The sequence below is a fragment of the Schistocerca serialis genome, chromosome 8 (genome assembly GCF_023864345.2).
Source record: "Schistocerca serialis cubense isolate TAMUIC-IGC-003099 chromosome 8, iqSchSeri2.2, whole genome shotgun sequence".
Taxonomy (NCBI): Eukaryota; Metazoa; Arthropoda; class Insecta; order Orthoptera; family Acrididae; genus Schistocerca; species Schistocerca serialis.
This window is the reverse complement of record NC_064645.1, coordinates 216285585-216308583: the sequence shown is the minus strand read 5'-3', so window position 1 is coordinate 216308583 and position 22999 is coordinate 216285585. Positions and strand designations below refer to the sequence as shown.

The 22999-nt window shown below is 36.0% G+C and overlaps 1 long non-coding RNA gene across 2 annotated transcripts in view; it reads right to left on the bottom strand.

Moving 5' to 3' along the window:
- Positions 1-1538: 1538 nt before the first annotated feature.
- The window catches only part of LOC126416714 (uncharacterized), a 172496-nt gene continuing 151035 nt past the window's right edge, over positions 1539-22999 (bottom strand). For both annotated transcript variants that reach the window (XR_007575503.1, XR_007575504.1), the window contains exons 3-4: positions 13686-13752; positions 1539-2179 (exon numbers count right to left, since the gene is read on the bottom strand). This is a non-coding gene — a long non-coding RNA (uncharacterized LOC126416714). The remainder of the gene's footprint in view (positions 2180-13685; positions 13753-22999) is intronic.

Here is a 22999-nt window from a genome sequence, read left to right as displayed (position 1 = left end):
ACTAACAATAAAAGTCTCATCTCCATCAAAGTCATTTACCTCACCTACATTTATTTACAATAAGCCACCAGTCTCAGACTTTTCCAGAAACTCTGATATGTTTTCCACTGACCCACGACTGAGCTTTGCCTTCAAGAATTATTTTAACAAATTTAATTTTTTGATTGTCATTCATGGTTGACACAAAGCTATCTCTGCAATAGTGCAGAAAATCCACTGGGGGTAAATAATCTGAAAGAGAGCTTTTGATAGGAGTGTTGGACCATGTAATACCATTGTTTGCACACAGATTTTTGTTAATACAACTTTCCTGAACAGCTGAAATTTTTTGATCTAAAATAGCGATGTTAGTTTGCATAAATTAAAAATTTTTTGGTTTAAATTGGCAACATTTTGTTGGGTGGTAACTCCCAACTCACACAGTTTTTCCGCTATGGTCTTCTGGTCAACTCTGATGTCATCAACATTGTTTTGCTGCTCAGTGACAAACTCATTTTCTAAAACAATAAATTTATTTATTTTTCATTGACACTTTTTAACCCCTCTGATAACCCATTTTTTGACTCTTAAACTTGATTATTAAGTTGATCTATCTGATCTTGTACCCTGTTCATTTTACCATTGTTTTCAGTTTTCAAGTAAGTTAATTTTACTTTTAGTGAAGTAAATTTCCTATTGTTATCTGTTCTTATTTCAGTTAACTGATCATTATCTGCCATAAATTTGTGATTGTTATCTGTCTTCATTTCCTCCAGTTTTGCCAAAAATACTGCAAAACATCAATCTTTACTACTTCTTTACTGTTTACAATTTCACTCGGCTCAGACATGTTCTGATTGGAACCTGCAACTGCCATTTCTACCTTACTTTTGCTTTCATCCCTATTCATTTTGTTAGCAGTCCAAGTAATCACTAAGGAAAGTCTTTTGTGAAGATTTCAGAGGGGCAAAGATTACAAAAACTTTCAAGTCTACTTAGCTTGTCGAATGGCTCCAGTTCTTCTTGGCTAGGAGTCTGATTCACGGAGCTGAAAACCTAACATCAGGTCTTCAAAATTGGTTTGAACTAAATAAAATGGAAGATAGTCATTGCAGATTTTTTTTTACATCAATATATTTTCCTCTGATTTTCTCACATTTTAGTATATCATACAGTATTTTGATTTTTCGCATTAACAAAGTCGAAATTACATTGTTTGCACCTGTTATACAAAAAAATGACTCACACTCTGTGGAAATAACAATATTCCAAAGGGTTTACGATTTTTCTTTTCAAATGAATTCCTACTACTTTTCGTTAAATTATTAATTTCGATTATTATTTCATAAGCGAAGCCAGAAATAAACATAGTAAACAGTACAGGAGTGCATAATTAATTATAAAAATTTTAAGTATGCAAATAATTTGTAATTTCATATGTTTCTAAGAAAAACTAATTTTAACTGTATATTGAGAACTACTATTTATCAATTATAGCATCGAAACTAAAATATTTTATATGAAGTAATTCCTTTTCATAAATTTTAGCTTAAAATGTAACAAACTGTGTATAAAATTATATGATAGTTTTCAGAAAAGCAACTGAGATACCAATGAACTATCCAAAATTCGAAAAATAATACTGGTATCGACAACTACTGTTAAGAAAGAGTAAGGCTAGAGGAGGATGTCCCATTACGAGCAGCACTTTCTTGTATAACAATTTTGGTCATTCATCAACCATCTAGTATCTCAAATGGTGCAACAATCAAGCATAAAGAAGTTAGTGAAGGGAAGATTAATACATATTTGTTTTGTAAATAAAAATTGCCTTTTCTTGCTGCACTGTATTTTGTTTCTGCCAGAAGCATTTCACCTTTTTACTTTAAGGCATCTGCATTGGCATCTAGAATGATACAGTTTTGTTTTGCTATGTGTTATCTGTAGATTATAAAAGAGTTCACATCTCCTTTTTATGTAAATAAGTGATTAATTACAGTTCTTCATGATTTCTGTTGGCATCTGCATTTCCTCTCATCTGGTCACATGCTGGTGGCCTCACTATAACTTCATTTACAAAACATAAGCATGTTTTCATGTTCCAAACATTTTTCTTCACAATTTTCATATTGTTTGGTCTTACTGTTATGAGCACTATTAGTCTTCTGTCATTAATTGTAGAGTAATAAGGTCAACCATCCTGCAACAATGCATGAAAAACAGGCACCAGCCAACATGGCATAGCTCACAGTAGATCCATTGCAAAATGGAAAGTCTTACATTTACTGTGTAAAAGATTTCTCACTTTCATAAGCATTTTTGGGTTAGTATTTAAGCCTAAAATTTAGGTACTGATGTCAAAGAATTGTACTGCAGATGGGAAACTGTAATTAGTATCAACTCATAGATGAAATGGTTAGGAAGTTACAGCAAATAGAAAATTTAACATAAGCTTCAACTGTCAGAAATATGAAGGAAACAATTATAATGCATTTTATCCCAACAGATTCGAAATTGATGCATATTCCACATCTCTGTTTCCAAAAGAAGTAAAGAAACATGCACTGAGGGTTCCATAACCGTGGTGAAACATGTCTGAGTGAAACCAAAGAACTGTATTCTTGCAACAAGGTGGACCCTAATGATCATTATTATTAGGCAGATTTGACCAGTTATGGTATTATCTTTGGCCTATTAAAGTTCACTATTACATCCTGTAAATCCCCTCCCTCTCCCCCTCCCCACCTTCAACTTTCTAGTACAGAATTTCAGCTATTTGATGCATATCCATTTAGTTATTTCCATTGCAATAACATGATATTTATCATTGCTTTCTGTACAATAACTACTGCTGCCCAACACTGAGCGATTATTAATAAAGGTTAGGGAGGATGGTGGTTTAAATCATTGTCTGGCCATCCAGAGATTTGCTGTGGTTTCCTATATGTAGGACTGGTTTTCAAAAAGAATGTGGCCTAAGTTCTCCTTTGACTTTAGCTTACAGTCTGTCTCTAATGACCGAGTCATCAGTGGGACATTAAAACCTACCCATCCTTTGTTCTTTTTTCCTTCAGCTACCTAGCCAGTGTTCATTCCATATTCTTTGAACAGCATTTAAAATTATATCTGAATTCATCAATCCACAAGCAAATAGTCATATACAGTAAAGCATTGTTGTATCCAGTTCCATTTTCAGGTGCACAGGTGTTGAATTCTCAAAATCAAAATGTTCAGGAACAGCATGTAACTCATTTCTCTACAGTTATATGTTACACAATGTGATAGGAACTGGTACCAAAAATCCTGCTTCTCATATGTATCTGAATCTTTCAACTACAGTTCCAGCTGTTTCACACCAAATTTTGTCATTTATTACTCTGCCATCATGCTGGATGAAAATCGTTTCCCTTGCTGCAGATTTTTTTTTTCATTGGCTGGTTTTTTCCATCAGCAATGGGTGAATGGAGACAGGTAGGACTTTAAAATGTAGCCCTGCATGAGCCATGCATTCTAAAATGACAGTTATATTTTCAATCACTAGATAAAACAGTCTATGTGTAAACCTCTTTTGTACTAAAACAAATATTAATGATATCATAAAAACCTAATTGGATCAACAGAAATCTGAACTATAGGGCTATCACAGATGAGTTTCTTTATGTAAAACTTACTGTGAATGTGCTGTGTTGAAGAATACTATTACCCCCTCTCCCACTCTGCAGTTGAATCCATGCAGCATATACTGTTACCACAGTACCTTGAAGTATCTGAGGTTATAGTGAAGTATTACTTTTAAAATAACTGAAATTTGTGTCATCTTAAAGAAACCCATATTTTAATGGTATAACCTTGAAATTATCACCTTGATGGAGAAAAAACATTTCCGTAACAGTATTTAATCTATGGAACTTTGTAAGGAAAATAATATTGTGGGGGAAATGAGGAATAACTGTGCTTTTATTGTCTGGAGGTTGTGACCTCGCTCACTCTCTTGGTTGATGTTTTGTATGCAACATGTAAGTTTCACTCTGTATGATAAATTACAAATAATTATTGCAATATCTGATATATTGTGATGTGTGTTACTATAATTCCATCAATAATCTGATCTTTCCTCAGGCAAATAATATTAATCGCTTTCTCTCATTAGTTATTTCTTTGAATGAGACTAAAGCAGCCCTTAGATATCTTGTACTGATTAGTCTTCAGTAGCTTACATGATATTTTTCATAAAATTGTAGTACGTTAGTCGATCATCCAATGACTAACAAGCACATAATGACTGGTGTGACGTGAAAGCAGAGGAATAGGAAGCCTTTGAGGTAAAAAGTATTAAATGAATGTTATCTACCTCTTTTTCACTGAATTATAAGATATGAAGATGGCATCTGTGCCCTCAGTGGCTCAGATAGATAGAGCATCTGCCATGTAAGCAGGAGATTCCGGGTTTGAGTCCCGGTTGGGGCACACATTTTCAGCTGTCCCTTTTGGTGTATATCAATGCCTGTCAGCAGCTAATGGTATTGATTTAACTGTAATTTCAAACTATAAGATCTATTAAATTACATATATTTCTGGCCTTCATCTTCAATGAGGCTGTCTTTTATGCATGTCAGTTAGCTAAAATTAAATATAAGTTTTTTTTTTGAAAGGTAACACCTCATCAGGCACCCAACATGCGGCCTCCAAATAAAACTTCATTATCCATGTATTCTCTGTTTTGTGTTCAAATTACAACATTGGAATGTAACAATAATAAACAGGAGCTGAAGGACAGAAGTTGTGTTTACAAAAGAATATAGTAATATCATAAAAAGGATATTTTTGAATGCCACAGAAAGCTGAGAACATTACAGCAGATGAAAGTTAATACCAAATTTGATTTTCTGATAGAATGAAGGCTTTCATGACCACATGACACTGCTGCTGGTAAACCTTTTAGGGCATAAGGTCATGGTCCATGAAACTCTTCTGTTCCTAATGTTTCATCCAGAACTGCACTGGACGTCTTCAGAGGTGTTGCTCCTCTCCTTGCCAACTCGGCAAGACTCAGTGGGGGAGCAATGCCTCTGAAGATGTCCAGTCCAGTTCTGGATGAAACATTAGGAACAAAGAATTTTGTGGACCATGACCTTATACACTAAAAATTTTACCAACAGCATTGTCTTACTGCTTGCATATCGCACATCACAATTTCTCAGGATGCATGTTGAACAATATATGGTTCAAATTTAGTTATTTCAAGTCTTTTTAATTACGAAGTTTAAAATCTTTAATCTTCATTGTTGTGTGAAGCCATGGTTCAAATCGCCACTCATGTGCAACGAGAATGCAAGATGGAACATGCTGTCTGTCCACTAATTTGGAGCATCCATCTAAGGGGGGGGGGGGGGGGGTGACTTGCCTGATGATGTCACAGAAGATGAGACAGGAGGTGATAGGGAAGAGATAGGGGACGCAATGTTAGAATTAGAAGTTAGAAGACTTAAAATCAAATAAGGCACAAGGGGTACATAACATTCCAGCAGAATTTCTAAAACCGCTGGAGGAAGTGGCAAAAAATGATTATTCACATTGGTGTGTAGAATGTATAAGTCTGGCAACATACCATCTGACTTTTGGAAAAATATCAACCACACAATTCCAGAGACTGCAAGAGCTAAGTGCGAGAATTATTGCTTAGTCAGCTTAACAGCTCATGCATCCAAGTTTCTGACAAGAATAATATATAGAAGAATGGAAAAGAAAACTGAGGATTAGTTAGATGATCAGTTTTTGGCTTTAGAAGAGGTAAAGGCACCAGAGAGACAGTTCTGACATTGTGGTTGACAATGGAAGCAACAATGAAGAAAAATCAAGGATCATTCATAGGATATGTCAACATGGAAAAAGCATTCACCAATGTGAAATGGTGCAAGATGTCCCAAATTCAGACGAAATGGGAATAAGCTATAGGTAAAAAAATTAGGATTAAAATTCAAGGTGAAAGGATATCAGTTTTAAGATTCACTGCTGACTTTACTACCCTTAGTGAAAATGAAGGAGAATTACATGTTCTGTTGAATGGAATGAACAGTCTAATGATTAAAAAAACATGGATTGAGAGTAAATCAAAGAAAGAGGAAAGTAATGACATAACAGAAATGAGGAAAGCAAGAGACTTAACATCAGAACTGGTGACATGAAGTAGATGAAGTTAAGGAATTCCGCTACCCAGGCAGCAAAATAACTGATAACAGATGGAGCAAGAATGATGTAAAAAGCAAACTAGCACTGACAAAAAAGGGATTCCAGGCCAAGAGAAGTCTAGTAGTATCAAACATAGATCTTAAGTTGTGAAATAAATTTCTGAGAATGTATATTTGGAGCACAACATTGTATGGTACTGAAACAAGAGCTGTGGGAAAACCCGACCAGAAAAACATTCAAGATGTGGTGCTACAAAAGAATGTTCAAAATTAGGTGTTCTGATAAGGCAAGGAATAAGATGCTTCTGCATAGAATTACCAAGGATAACAAGAAGGGCTAGGATGATAGGACATCTGTTAAGATATCAGGGACTAACTTCCATGGCAATAGAAAGACTTTTAGAGAGTAAAAACTGTAGGGGAGATAGAGCCTGGAATACATCCAGCAAAAAATTGTGGAGGTGGGTTGCAGTTACTGCTCTGGTTGGTATTAAAGAGGAATTCGTGTTGGCTGCATCATCCAATAGGAAGACTGATGATAAAAAAAAAAAAAAGAAAAAGAAGGAGATCACCAAACAGTAAGAAATGGTTTTATAAAGAAGCTAGACATGCTCCAACAAGGTAAATGGTTTCCTAAAGGAGCTAGAAGTGCTATTAGACAAGAGTATCAGGGAATTCCCTTACATAATAGTAGCAGATAACCTAAACATTGACACAATGGAAGATAACTGTTACACAAACAGATTAAATGCTCTAATCATTATCTTAATCTAGTAATGCATTGTCCTGCAAGATTCAGTAAAAATACAGAAAAATTAACAGTTTATGTAATTACCAGTAAACCACATTACACATGAAAAGCACAGCCTGTTTTTAAACAGGCATTGCTAATGACATGGGGTATTAAATGAAGTATTAGACAAGTAGCACTGTCAGAAAAAACCTTTCAAGTGTTGTGATGAACAAAGTCAGTAAACCTATGCAGGCTACAAAGATTACTGCAATCTGAAGACTGGTATTATATATACTAGTACATAATGTAAATAAAGAATCAGCATCATTTTGCAAAACATTACCCTATTAAGTAAATCTTGTATGTCACAATAAAGAAAGAAAGGGAAGATGTAGAGACAAAATGAAAGTATTAAGACAAATGGGAAGAAAATCATGGGCAATCAAGAAGTCAGTAACATTTTAAACTTCCATTATGCTTAAGTAGTAGACAATTTGATAAAGCAAAACTCTCCTGACACAAAATGCAGACAAAGTACTGTACTCCTCGTGAAACAACATATTTGTTCCTCTTCCAAACAAATGAATCTGAATTAATAAACATAATATACAGATTAAAAGCTAAAGATACTGGGGCTCAGTGATATATCTACTAGACTAATTAAATGCAGTGGGTGATAAAGTCCTTGAATTTTCTTATAAATTTAGCTGTGGATGAAGGACTATTTCCAACACATTTAAAAAGGAGTTAAGTGATCCCAATTTACAAAGGAGGCAGCAAGGAAGATCCATAAAATTACACACCAATAATTATTACACCTGCCTTACCTAAAATAATAGAAATGTCATGAAAGTCAAAATAGTGATTTTTATGCAATACTTTTAATAATGCACAGCATTGGTTTAAGAAGAGTAGATAATTGAAAATAGCAATAGCTGAATTTTTAGTATTTCTAGCTCAGGCATTAAGTGAGCGAAAGAAAGTTTGTGATATGGTTCTTGACCTTCCAAAAACGTTTGTGTGTGCTGTGATATTATTAGAAAAGCTTCAAGTTTATGGTACAAGGGGAAAAGTAGCCAATATCATAAAATCATTCACCGAAAATAGAGAACACCATGTAGAAACAAAAGAAAGTTAACATTACTGTTACAAATGTCTATTTGAATTTTGAATTAGTGAAATACAGTGTGCCTCAGTGATCAGTATTTGGCCCATGACTATTTTATATGCAAGTGATATGCCCAAAATATTTGGTGGAAATGCTGTTATGTATGCAGGTGAGACTTCATTTGTTATAAGTAGTGTTTCAACAGATAACTTGCAAAAGAAAGCTTCTCAAATATGAAAAATTGAAACTATTATTTCAGTGAAAATAATCTTTTTATAAATGTTAACAAAACCATGTATAAGCAAATACATGTACACAAAACACATAACTCAAAAAACATTACTGTCAATCTTGGAGGTTTAAATGTAAAAGAGACAAAAAGTTAAAAATTTCTGGGAATGATGGTGGGCAGATACTTGTTATGGGAGAATCGTACAAGTAACAAGTGCTGTAAACCAACTTCAAGTATGTTTCTGATGAAAAAAATGTCAATGATGATAAACACACAAACATTACTAACAGTGACTATAGCCTAATCCATTCATAGCTATCATATGGTATTTTTTCCACACTACAAAAGAAAGCTGTAAGGTATACAGCAAAGGAGCTGCATAAATATTCAGTCAGTTCTTGATAAGATTTCAATGGGTGGAGAGATTGGAAACTTGCTCTAAATGTTCAGAAATGTGAAATTGTGTGCATCACAAGATGAAAAAACATAGTATCCTATGATTATAATATCAATGAGTCACTGTTGGAATTGGCCAACTCATACTAATACATGGGTGTAAAACTTTGTAAGAATATGAAATGGAATGAGCACATAGGTTCAGTCATGGCTAAAGCAAGTGGTAGACTTCAGTTTATTGGTAGAATAAGGGGGAAGTGTAATCAGTCTACAACAGAGATTGCCTATAAATCACTTGTGCAACCATTCTAGGATATTGCTCAAGTGTGTGGGACCAATACCAGTAAAGTAACCTCTGGCGTGCCACAGGGGAGTGTTATGGGACCATTGCTTTTCACAATATATATAAATGACATAGTAGATAGTGTCGGAAGTTCCATGCGGCTTTTCGCGGATGATGCTGTAGTATACAGAGAAGTTGCAGCATTAGAAAATTGTAGCGAAATGCAGGAAGATCTGCAGCGGATAGGCACTTGGTGCAGGGAGTGGCAACTGTCCCTTAACATAGACAAATGTAATGTATTGCGAATACATAGAAAGAAGGATCCTTTATTGTATGATTATATGATAGCAGAACAAACACTGGTAGCAGTTACTTCTGTAAAATATCTGGGAGTATGCGTGCGGAACGATTTGAAGTGGAATGATCATATAAAATTAATTGTTGGTAAGGCGGGTACCAGGTTGAGATTCATTGGGAGAGTGCTTAGAAAATGTAGTCCATCAACAAAGGAGGTGGCTTACAAAACACTCATTCGACCTATACTTGAGTATTGCTCATCAGTGTGGGATCCGTACCAGATCGGTTTGACGGAGGAGATAGAGAAGAAACAAAGAAGAGCGGCGCATTTCGTCACAGGGTTATTTGGTAACCGTGATAGCGTTACGGAGATGTTTAATAAACTCAAGTGGCAGACTCTGCAAGAGAGGCGCTCTGCATCGCGGTGTAGCTTGCTCGCCAGGTTTCGAGAGGGTGCGTTTCTGGATGAGGTATCGAATATATTGCTTCCCCCTACTTATACCTCCCGAGGAGATCACGAATGTAAAATTAGAGAGATTAGAGCGAGCACGGAGGCTTTCAGACAGTCGTTCTTCCCGCGAACCATACGCGACTGGAACAGGAAAGGGAGGTAATGACAGTGGCACGTAAAGTGCCCTCCGACACACACCGTTGGGTGGCTTGCGGAGTATAAATGTAGATGTAGATGTAGATGTAACAGGGAATACTGAGCATATACAGAGAAGGGCAACAGGAATGTTCACAGGTTTGTTTAATCTATGGGAGAGTGTCACAGAGATACTACAGGAACTGAACTGGCAGGCTCTTGAAGACAGATGTAAATTATCCCAAGAAAATCTGTTACCAAAATTTCAAGAACTGGCCCTAGGGATATACCAAAACCTCCTGTTTATTAATATAACAAGGATCATGAAGATAAGATCAGAATAATTACTGCATGCACAGAAGCATTCAGACTGTCATTCTTCCTATGCTCCACATGTGAATGGAATAGGAAAAAACCTTAATGACTGGTACAATGGGACATATGTTCTGCCATGCACCTCATGGTGGCTTGCAGAGTATAGATGTAGATGTAGATGTAGAAGTTTTCTCCTAAAGATTCTTGCAGAAATGTATTCAGAGAACTAAACATATTAACTGTATTATCAACACACACATATGAATCAATTATTTTCATAAAAACTAACAATACTGCATTGTTAAACAGAGCTACACTTCATTGTATTACAATAACAAACTCATTATCACATTTAAGGAAATGGCTCAAACTATCTGATAAAGACCTGTAGAAGCAGGAATTTGTGAGTGATGTGCAGATGCAGAATGAAGACACACATGGCATTTTAATAAACACTTTTAATAAACTCAAAGTGTACACAACACAAGGTTGCTACGTCACAAGGAACACACCTGAACAGAATACAAAGAGCTTACAGAAGGCAAAATATATCTCACTGCAAGCGTCAATTGTTACCTGTGATTTCCTGGTCAACCCAGTCACTACACTAGCACCCCCCACCCCCATTATTTTTTTAAACCCAGAGACCCAGGAATACTGACAAACTGCCATTTGATCTGTTGTTCTGCCCTCGTCACCATTGGGGGCCACCCTAGTGAACTTCATTGTGGCGGCCACTGCCCCTCTTGTCTGCTCATTGTCCATGATGGTTGAATTCATCATCTGGGGTGAAGTGATAGTGGGTGGATCTATACTGGCCCCCGGTTGACATCATGTCAGTCTTCTACTCTGTGAGATGAGCTGGCTGGTGCAATAGCTCCATTCTTAACAATCATATACAACACTTGCTCGATGAAAGATCTCTGGCCAAAGACTGGAATGTTGCCAATATTCAAGAAAAATAGTAGGAGTTATGCACTAAATTATAGGCTCATGTAATTAACATCAAATGCAGAAGGATTGTGGAGCATATATTGTGTTCGAAATTATGAATTACCTCGAAAAGAACTACAATACCCGTAATAGCGCAGCACTCCATACTCAGCGAACAAAAAGAATGAATACACAAAGGCATGTGAGCCATATCGGTGCAAAACTGTACAACGCACTGCCAGTCAACATCAGGCAGTTAGAAGATGATAACAAATTTAACACAGAATTTAAAAAATTTCTAGTAGGACAATGTTTTTATTCTGTAAATGACTATGTAGGTCAATAAATTTTTTCTGATGATTATAAAGGCAAAATGGAAAATAGTCTATCTGTACCTAATCATTCATTACCTAATCATTCATTACATTTACATACTTAAAGGACAGCTGTTGTGTAATGTAAATATATACTTAAGCAGTGTTGTGTGTATAAGTACTTGCCGTTTAGGGAGGACAAAACTAAAGCCTTATGAAAAACAGACTATGCATTTAAAATAACAAGCAGGGATGTATATAGGCTATATTATTTCATTGTATTATTATTAACTTCATTGTATTATTTTGGTTTGTACTTTTTTACGTATATATTGTTTGTGTCCCATTTCTTCGAAATGGCTTACATGTACCCTTGACAACATCCATACAATATTTATTGTCAACGGATGGATAAATAAAATAAATAAATAAATAAATTCTTATGGAATGTTGTCTCAATTATATGACTGAATTCGTGATTTCCCATCAGAGAGGTCACAGTTTGTAGTAATTGATGGGAAATCATGGAGTAAAACAGAAGTGACTTCTGGTGTTCCCCAAGGTAGCGTTATAGGCCCTCTGCTGTTCCTTATGTATATAAATAATTTAGGATACAATGTGAGCAGCTGTCTTAGGTTCTTTGCAGACGATACTGTCATTTATCATCTAATAAAGTTATCAGAAGATCAAAACAAATTACAAAATGATTCAGAAAAGATCTGTATGTTTCAAAAATTGGCAGTTGAGACTAAATAATGAAAAGTGTGAGGTCATGCACATGGGTGCTAAAACAAATTTGTTAAACTTCAGTTACATGATGCAGTAGTTATCTCTAAAGGCCATAAATTCAACTAAATATCTAAGAATTACAATTAAGAACAATTTAAATTAGAAAGAACACATAGAAAATGTTGTGGGAAAGGAAAACCAAAGACTGCATTTTATGGCAGAACACTTAGAAAATGTAACAGATCTACTAAAGATACTGCCTACATTACACTTTTCCATCCTCTTTTGGAATACTGCTGCGTGTTCTGGAATTGTTACCAGATAGGGTTAACAGAGTACATTGAGAAAGTTGAAAGAAGAGCAGCATGTTTTGTATTATCACAAAATACAGGATTTGGGGTGGATACCACTACAACAAAAGGCATTTTTCGTCATGGTAAAATCTTCTCAAGAAATTTCACTCACCAAATTTCTCCTCCAAATGCATAAATGTTTTGTTGATGCCAACATACAGAGGGAGAAATGATCATGATAAAAAAATAAGGGATATCAGAGCTCACATGAAAAGATATAGATGTTCGTTTTTTCTGTGTGCTATTCGTGATTGGAATGATAGAGAATTATTGTGAAGGTGGTTTGGTGAACCTTCTGCCAGGCACTTAAGTGTGACTTGCAAAGTATCCATGTAGATGTAGATGTGGATGTTCAATTCGAACAGTCTTCTCACGACTGCCCCAAAATATTTTAAAAGTGTTTGGTCCTCTTTGTATCACCACATAAGGTCCAGTGTATGGTGGTGTTCAAGGTGGATGGATGGAATCATGTTACAGCCAAACATGAGTAGAATTGAAGCGATCCATGTGAATAAATGACAGTTGCTCAGTGTTAAGTATAAGCATAATTGGCCACAATGGAGACACAAACTCAGAAATACTTGTGACTGATGAAATCTGTGAGAGTTTTTCCAGTTTGTCTGTAATAAGCTCAGTGGGCAGTCTTAAGTTTTCTCCATACATCAACTGGGCCACTATGTGTCACACGTCTTCTTTCAGAGCCTTTGGGGTTCAGGTGCCACCAGTGGACCTCATAAGGTGCAAATGAAATGCGCCATGTTGTGCCAAACTTGACTGCGCTCTTGCCTCTGTCACTGATCTAATGCCAGGACACTCATCTAAAACTTAACTCATATCTCCTCCATACTCTCCAGCTGTGATCTCCACAAATGCCTGCAGTGTTACACAGGTGAGGTCCATCACCAATTTGAAATGGTGTAACAAATCTGCCCCATAGGGGCTCACTGACATTCACTAATTAAAAATTCCACTCAATTTGTTTGTTCAAACCAGTGGTTCCCAATATTTTTCAATTTGTGAACACCTTCTACAACAATCTGAGTTAGCTGAACCACTGAATTTTTAAATATACATACAGTAGATATGCATAAAATTTAATTCCAAGCAGGAGGTTTAATAACTTTAAATTATTTTAACCCTTAACAGTTACAACCACAAGTTATTATAGTTATGGCTTGGAACTTACACAATGTGTAGGCCTAGTTGCAATTATAAATGCAAGTTCTCGTAATTACTCACCTCTTCTTTGGAATTCAGTGAGAAGGTTGCACCTGCTTTCAATGGCACAGATATTTGAAGTCAGGAACTGCAGAAGTTAAATAAAGTCTCAGTTCACTTTTGGCAAAAATTGTGTTTCTGTGTTTATTTTTTAAATAGGCTTATGAAGAAAAGTCTTTTTGCACAAATATGGGGATGAAAAGGGTAATAAAGCTGTTATGGCTTTGTTCACTAACACTGGGAACTCCTTTAAATTAAATCAAAAACCAATTCATGGCAAATGGTATAACTTTTGTGTAACACAATCAGTTGAAATTTCAAGAGGGTGCTCTTTTTTATTTGCACTTAATATGGATTCTGAAACTGTTGACTCTTCAAAGGGATTGTGAATCCAGCTGTTATTATTGGACACAGCAGGGAAATATTTTCTGAACGTTCTTCCAAGTCCCTTCAGATATTCTTTATCCACATTCCTGATATCTTCAGCCAAAGAAAGATGATTTTCCACAAGGAAGTCATGAATGGTATCAAAGCCCTCAGTTTGATTCCTATTGAAACACTTTTCCCAAAAATTAAGTTTTTAATTAATGAGTAAATATGGCCTTGCTCAATATAAACATTTATATTTGGCCACTGGAAAGATAAGTTTAAACTGTTAATTTTTAAGAAAATATCTGCCAAATAAGCTTAAGTCTGAAGCCAGATTTTGTCTTCCATGTACTTTGCTTTGTGAAAGGCATGGCTGGTGAGAAAAATGTGAACCTGATTCTTAAGCTCATACAGTCTGTAAATATTTCTACTTCAAGATAGCTGCTTGATTTCAATGTGAAACAATAAACACATATAAATGTTTCCCATTTTTTCAGAAAGCACCACAAAGATGAGGGAATTCATAGAGCAAGTGCTAATAAAGTTAATTATGGTACTTCACTGCATTGTCCAGCACAGATTTCAATTGATAAAGCATACATTTAGAAACAAGAGCCTATCTGTGAATGCAACAATGTTTCCAAGAAGTGTTCAGCACTACTGACTTCACTTTGGTAACAAACCCAGCGTAACGCCCTGTCATAGAATTTGCACCATCTGAACAAAGGCCTAGTCTACTGAATTTTTGTGGAAGTATTCATTGGTTAACTTAAATATATCTCCTCCATAGTTCTCTCTTTTACAAAATAATAAAATATCTAACTTGGCAATATCAGTCAATTCTTCATGTTGAACAACAAAAGAAGGCCTGGCATGAGCTCTTTCCAAAAATTTCATTTTTGACATAATTTGACATGTCTTTAATCCAACAATTGATTGTACTGTTTGACAATAGTACTACATTTGCTTTTTTATGAAATATTCTACAAGCACACACTGCACTACCTCATTATACACAGTCACACTAAATTGTCAGCTACTGAATGAGACTTTGCAGTTTTAGCAATTCTGTAGCTAGTGTAATAAGATACTTCAAGAGCATTCTCATTGTCACTGTTTGCTGTGGATACAAAAGCGATAAATTATTTTTCCACTTGTCACCATTTCATGTAAAAAGATCAATTGTTTATTTGGGTGGGATGTTTGTTTCTAAATGGCAGTTAAGTGGAGAAGGTTTTAAATTACTGTTAGTGAGAATATCATCACAAACAACACACAGTAGTCTTGGACAGTTCTTGTCACCTATATATGAAAATCCAAACCTAATGTAATTATCGTCATACTTTGTTTTCTTTCCACATGGTTCACTTTTGTCAATTTGACATACATCACTAGAAGCTGACTGACTTGTTGACAACACTAACTGATGATTTTGTTAAACCCTGTTTCCCTTGCAAGCTTCCACTTTTCAACAAGTTACCCACTTTAACATAAACAGAAACAATTCTGATACACAACTGACAACTCGCTATTGTTGAAAATCAAAGGCGTGACCACCATGTAACTATTCCCTGCTGGGGTCATGGTATTGTTGTTAGTACTGTTAGAACACAAAGAAGCTGGCAGACTGAATTTCCATAGTAGCCAAATCAAATGCATTCCTAACAATGTTATGTAACTGTAAATCAAGTGATCAGGGTAAATTTTAATTTATCATAGAAGTAATGTGAAATTCCCAATGTTACACATGTGTAAGAAGGGGTATTATAGCATTAATTTGATAGTAATAGCAGTAGTAGTAATAATAATAACAGCAACAATAATTGATATTATTATTACAATACCATAGAAACTAAGAAAATAGTAATAGATCTAAACTCAGAACCCATCATTATGGAAAAGTTTTGGTGAACTGCTTAAATATTTTGTGTCTCAGGGAAAGAGGTTGGGGGTGTTGCAGCATTCTTTATGCATCATTGGTGCCCATAGATTCTTGGCCATAATCCCTTGACTATGTTAGCATCATTTTTTGGTAGCATGAACTACAATCTTGTGTCATCCTTTCCACTTTCACTATGGTATCACTCACCATTTCCTTACAGATGCTATCATTCAGCATCTCACCCACTTTGGTTTCACATTGTGTTATATCCATTAGAACTATGGTATTTACTTTATCCACCTGAAGATAATAATGTCATTGTTTTGCTTGAGCCTGTGATGATGGCTCTTTCTTCAGGTGAAATATTGTCCTTTAGTGGCTTTGTATGCAGTAAGATTGTAATTGTGTCTTGCTGAATCATCTCTGCTTCTACGTGAGGCATTTTTTGATTCACATTTTAATAGTCAACGACATGTCCTCTAATGAAACACATTTGGAGATAACTGAGAATTTTAAACCCTTAGGCAGTGATTCTGTAACTGATTTACTTATGGTCTGAGTTCATATATTCACAAACAAAATGCCTAGCTTTGGCCAGGTATTCTATTTCATCCGTGTAAATTTTATAACATTCCACTAAAATTGTAGATTTACAAAAAGTAGCATATTTTCTGTCTTTTGCTTGTAAATAAACTTCAAAAAGTATTGCACAATGTTACAGATGTTCATAGTAGAATTCCACTTATCTTGGAGCAAAGTAGATCAGTGATCTGGCTTCACTGCAGTGCAGTACTAATTGGATCCATCATGTATGTATGAACAAAAAGTAGAACTCTAATATTGCTGAAATGATGTATACAAGACTCTTAGATTCACTTTCACTGTCTTAATAAATAACAGAGAAACACACTGATCTTGACATAATACATCATACTGCACATTTAAGGAACTTTAAGCACAGACTAATATTTACTTGCTTACAACTGCACAACATACTGTTTTACTTGCTTATGACTGCACAATATACTGAACAACATGGTCCCTACCATGCTACGCTATATATCGTAATTACAATTACATTTTGTTAACTTCATCACTGAAACTGTTACATCAGTTAATTTACAAGCTACAAGTTACATATTATAAGAGGTTTCTCACATTATGAAACATCACAAATTGAAGCAGGTCATTTGCCATTAATAAAATTCAAACTGTGTAAAGTTTTCACATGAAATTAACTGTTGTTCTCTGAACAATGACTACTTAAGGCTTTAACTACATCTTAGTTACTTTATTGAAGCTATCACTAACATATTTTCTGTATCTGTGTGTGTTGTGGAGTCTGTCACATATAAATCTCTTGAGGTGAATAGATAATAATGTTGATCCCAGGGACTGTTGACAAGATGATATTACTAGAATGTTCTAAGGAAAGTCAGCATAATAAATTGATTAGAGGTTGAAAGTTACAATAATATGACTAAAAAGTCAGTATAAAGTTTGAAGCCAAGTGTAAATACATATGAACAGAAAAAAACAGCAGTCACTCAAAATGTATGAAAAAAATATGTGACTACAGGATCAAATCTCACTAGCCCTGGTATCAGTCATTTCAGTATGTAGCACCCGAGTCTGACACACAACAGTTTCCATGAATTCCACTTTTGTCACTTCTTCTCTAATTCACTTAACATACCAACTTACCTGCACATTATTTTGTCAGTGCTAATGCAGTCAATAGCTGATAGCCGTTGTGCTAGTCGTAAACAGGGTGTCTCTCTTAATAGTTGCCAGGTGCATTTTCTTTGGTGTTTCAGCAGATGTTTGCAATTTCATTTTTGCAACATGTAGTTGGAGACAGCTCAAACAAATACTGCTAATCATGTCTTTCATGTAACATCCAGTGTCAGTGGAAAGTGCCAGTTTTTTTCTCATTACAAACAAAACATTTTAAGTGGGATTTTATGTGTCCATCAGAGGAGTCCAAATATAGCCTAGTGTGAAATCCATTTTATCAGTTCATATTAAAAGGGACAATAAAACATGAAGAATAACCAGTACTTCAGCATCAACAGCACTGCTCTGGACTGTCTGACTGCTATTGCCATGCAGAAATGCTGCGAAGTCACTGCTGGAGTACTGATTATTTTTCATGTTTTACTGTTCCTGTTGACACATACCAATAAAATAAATAATGCACTACACTAATTTGAAGCTGCTCCATTGAATGGACACACAAAATTCTAATTTAAAAACATTTTGTTTGTGATGGGGAACAAACTGACTGTTTCCGGTGATGCTGTGTGTTGTATGAAAGATGTGATGAGCAAGATTTGCTTGGGCGTGCTCCAATTACACATTGCAAAAGCAAAATTGCAAACATGTGCAAAAACACCAGAAAAATGTGCTTAATGGCTTTCAGGAGAGACACCTGTTATACTTCCTGAACAGCACTCTGTTATTAAAATCCTAAAATGGTGATGGATTCTTTCCCTCAGTAATGATGGGCTGTCATGGAGGTAGATGATCATTATTTTTCATGTCATCATCATCATCATCATCCATTTCCAATTAAATAAAATGGTGTTTCGAGTTACTGAGCTCACATATGTCTGCAACTTCTTCTTTCACAAGTAATGGTCTTGGGTGATATTCAGCCAGTTGCCTCCTGCAATCTTCTGCAGGTCTTTGTTCTACTGGTTGGCAGTCTTCTTTGTTGTTTATCTATGCCTCTTAGAATTCATTTCAACACTGCTTTTGTCCATCAGTCAACCTTTCTTCTGGAAACATGGCCAGAGTACTGTGATTTCGCAGTAACTGTTGTCTCTAGGATGTCTTTGAGATGTGTAATCGATCTAATGACTTCTGCCCTCTTTTTGTCTTTCCCTGCAAATCCCAAAATAGAATATAATGGCATGAATTTTGGTACAATGGTATGGTATCAGTGAATCTTCAGATACACAAGATTGTTTAGTAATTTCTCCTTTGTATTCTTCAGCTGTTCCAGCTGAGCATGCGAACGTAAAATGCCCTGGTAATGGATATAAGTGTGAAGTCGTCCCTAACCACCTTAAAAGGCAATAAGCATACACAGCTCTTCGGAGGTGTGTTAGATATAACACAGGAAATTGGCAGGAGCTGGTACCACCTGGACTGTGGTTGTCTTCTCAGTTTCCAAGAGCTCTTTCTACTTACCAGGAGCTGTTGACATAGCAGAGAAAATTATGATAAGCTAGCCTGATAGTTAAGTACTCAAACAACATGAACAGGGATGCTGACTTCAGGCTACAAATATCCTGGCTGTCAGTGAACCCAGTCCAATGGGCTGTCTATATTCACCATGCAGCAGACCTTCAAGACAAGCTGCAACAGAATAAACAAATAGCTACAAGTTAACTGGCATGTTGTTTATGTCTTCCTGCAGAAAAATACTGCTTCCAGATACAAGCTGTTCATTCCCTGTTTCCTGCAAATCATCCGATAATCTAGCACAAGCAATGGCCTCTCATACAGCTAGGGCAAGAGTAGAACATTTCCCAGTTCATTTTGTATTTACCAAAACTTTTTCTTCATGTTAGTCAGCTTCAGTTGCAATATTCCAGTAACACAACTAAAGAAACTAAAATATTTCAGTTGAAGAAAGGCAATGAAGTAGCAATGCAAAAAGTTTACTGTCCACAATTTCTGCCACTATTTTTGATCATCACATACTATTAAGTGGAACTACTATTCAGCTTGGCATTCTCTCCAATTTACAGCACTACATGCAATGTCAAAACTGCTATGAGACTGTGATAGGGCAACAGTGGCATCTCACATGTTTATGACAGCATAAACACAAGTTCAACACACACTTCCATTTCAAATTTCTGATTATTATGGCCTTATGTAGTCACAGTGACTACAGTAGTAATCAGAACTGTTTTTAAACAACTCAACCAACTTAAAAAAATATTCAAAATAAAGTAGCCAAAATGACTACAAAATACCTGCAGCAAGAGGGGTACAAATATGAAAACTCTAAAATTAAGTTACTGTAGCTTGCCCAAAAGGTATCTGATTCTAAACTGACCTCCAAAATTGGAACAAGGAGACTGTTTCAAGTTTTACCAAAAGCTTAGACTGCACAGATTAACACAGTTTGATACACATTTCTTAGCTGTGACTGCCTGCAGCATTGCCCATGCGTAGTTTTATCATATATGTCTATTGGAAATTATTGCTCATCAGTATCAGATTTTTCATCAGTATAACTTTTTAATGTACTTACTTTGCTATCCATGGAGTACAGTCATATGACTGTCAATGTAGACCACTGCTGCACAGATATTATTGCTGAAGAGATAATAGTTTTTTTTTTTTTTTTGGTCATCAGTCTACTGACTGGTTTGATGCGGCCCACCACGAATTCCTTTCCTGTGCTAACCTCTTCATCTCAGAGTAGCACTTGCAACCTATGTCCTCAATTATTTGCTTGACGTATTCCAATCTCTGTCTTCCTCTACAGTTTTTGCCCTCTACAGTTCCCTCTAGTACCATGGAAGTCATTCCCTCATGTCTTAGCAGACGTCCTATCATCCTGTCCCTTCTCCTTATCAGTGTTTTCCACATATTCCTTTCCTCTCCGATTCTGCATAGAACCTCCTCATTCCTTACCTTATCAGTCCACCTAATTTTCAACATTCGTCTATAGCACCACATCTCAAATGCTTCGATTATCTTCTGTTCTGGTTTTCCCACAGTCCATGTTTCACTACCATACAATGCTGTACTCCAGACGTACATCCTCAGAAATGTCTTCCTCAAATTAAGGCCGGTATTTGATATTAGTAGACTTCTCTTGGCCAGAAATGCCTTTTTTGCCATAGCGAGTCTGCTTTTGATGTCCTCCTTGCTCCGTCCATCATTGGTTATTTTACAGCCTAGGTAGCAGAATTTCTTAACTTCATTGACTTCGTGACCATCAATCCTGATGTTAAGTTTCTCGCTGTTCTCATTTCTACTACTTCTCATTACCTTTGTCTTTCTCCAATTTACTCTCAGACCATACTGTGTACTCATTAGACTGTTCATTCCGTTCAGCAGATCATTTAATTCTTCTTCACTTTCACTCAGGATAGCAATGTCATCAGCGAATCGTATTATAGATATCCCTTCACCTTGTATTTTTATTCCACTCCTGAACCTTTCTTTTATTTCCATCACTGCTTCCTCGATGTACAGATTGAAGAGTAGGGGCAAAAGGCTACAGCCTTGTCTTACACCCTTCTTAATATGAGCACTTCGTTCTTGATCGTCCACTCTTATTATTCCCTCTTGGTTGTTGTACATATTGTATATGACCCATCTCTCCCTATAGCTTACCCCTGCTTTTTTCAGAATCTCGAACAGCTTGCACCATTTTACATTGTCGATCGCTTTTTCCAGGTCGACAAATCCTATGAAAGTGTCTTGATTTTTCTTTAGCCTTGCTTCCATTATTAGCCATAACGTCAGAATTGCCTCTATCATCCCTTTACTTTTCCTATAGCTAAACTGATCATCACCTTGCGCATTCTCAGAATTGAGATAATAGTACTGGCTATAAAAGATGTAATTGAAAAATTTATTTAGAAAGACTCAACTAGTTTTAAAACGTGCACAGTTGAGTACAAATACTGTGCAGTGATATATTGAGGAAATGGCCGATGACGTGGAAAGAACTTTGACCTCTGAGTTCCAACATTGTAAGTGTGTTATTCAACATGATCAATCAACTTTTAGAATTTCAGGTCTTCTCACTGCTTGTGTTAGGTTTCATAGTCCACAACTGAATGACACTGTTGATGAATTTTTATTTGCTATGAAGGTGGTATGAAAAGATCTCAGAATCACCATGAGAGGTCAGTGCAAGCAGAACGAGTTGTTCACGTGACAGCCATTGAACTGTTTCCTGTAAACACATGCCACATCAGTGCTCTTGGAAGAGAGCTGTGGTGGTGATGAGGCTCTGTTGTTGTTCCCACTTAGTAATGTGCAAACATGGCAAAAATCGAGATTTCAGCAGTGATTAAGTACTTCATAAAGGGAGGCATGAAAGCAAAGGACATTAATGATGATTTCCACAATACACTGGGGGACTCCACTCCTTTATATTCAACTGTTGCTAAATGGAAAAATGAATTTAAATTTGGTCAGGAGAGCTTACGTGATGATCCGCACGCAGTGATCGACCAAGGTGTGTCACTACCCCAGAAATCATTGCAAAAGTGCACAAAATGTTCATGGAAGATCGGTGTTTTAAAGTGCACGAGATTGGTCATGCTTGCCACATGTCATCAGAAAGGGTAGATCACATTCTAACTGAAGAATTAGAAATGAAAAAAATTATCTGCAAGATGGGTGCCATGACTCTTGACACTGGATCAAAAACATGCCATTGCCATGGCAAAATTACATGAACTAAGGTATGAATTGTTGCCACACCCACGTTATTCATCTGATATGGCTCCGTCAGACTTTCCTCTCTTCCCAAAACTGTAAATTTTTCTTGGTGGACAAAAATTCACTTCGAACGAAGAACGGATAGCTGGAGTTGACAACTATTTTGCAGGCCTGGAGGAACTCATTTTCGAGATGGGATTAATGTACAGGTAGACTACATTGAAAAATAAAAAAGTTTCAGTGATGTAAGTACTTATTTTCTATGGTGTTCTGAGAACTTTTCAAGCCACCCTCGTAATATCTTAAAATTTCTTCAAAATGTGAGGCAATTCTTTATGTTTGCTAGATTATTTGAACAAGCACAATGTACAGATCAGTAATTACTGATAGTGCACCTGCTATGGTATGCCACTGCAGAGGAATTTTCATCTTTCTGAAGTAAAAGATTCCTAAATTACATACTGTTCACTGTGTCCCACACAGGAAGCCTCTTGCAATCAAAAAATGGAGTGGTAGACTTGATGATATTCCAAAGTGCGCATCAGTTCAACGAATATAATTAATGCTCATCCTCTCAATGTGTGAATGTTTGCAAAGTTATGTGAAGAAAATGATAAAACTTTCAACCAATTACTTTTGCACACTGGGGTAAGGTGGTTGT